We start from the raw sequence: 722 nt of genomic DNA, 5'->3' as shown, positions 1-722 counted from the left end.
GTCTGGATTCTCTGGTACGGGTGCGGTCCAACCACACAGGTCGCCGAGGGTGTCAAAATCACAGCCATGCACGCAAGCTGTGGGCAGTAAATAGCTATGTGATACAGAAACACCGTATGTGTATGTTTGTCATTCTCGAGTAAAAGTGCAGATATCTTCACAGAAAATGACTCGGGTAAAAGTAAAAAGTCACCCAATAGAACACCACTCGAGTAAAAGTCTTAAAGTATCTGATATTAATTGTACTTAAGTATCAAAAGTAATTAAGCATTGAAAGTAAAAGTACAATAAAATACTGCTAATAGATTTATTGGAACTTTCAAAATATATAAACCGTCTATACTCAGGGTCTTTCCTCATCTTCCCTCTCCATCACCTCCCACAGTAACGACCCAGTTATTACTTGACATCATCAGATAATTTTTTTATTTTAATTTTAACTTTGATCACATTCGATGATGACATTCTGGCAATATTAACCATTCAGCTAATGGACACACACATGCGCGCACTTGCTCTGTGTGCATGGACACAGCCACTGAAAATGTATGTTTAGTACATGAGCTAAAATAAAACAACCCTCACAATATATCATATATATATATACCCTCACAAAAAATACCCTCACCTTACATTTATGTCGGACTTCAACTCTAAATAATCGTACAAGAACTTAAAAGAGACATATTATACCACCAGGTGTGAGTGTGATTAGCCTTACG

The sequence above is a fragment of the Pollachius pollachius genome (genome assembly GCF_949987615.1).
Source record: "Pollachius pollachius genome assembly, chromosome: 20".
Taxonomy (NCBI): domain Eukaryota; kingdom Metazoa; phylum Chordata; class Actinopteri; order Gadiformes; family Gadidae; genus Pollachius; species Pollachius pollachius.
Note: the sequence above shows the minus strand (reverse complement) of the source record.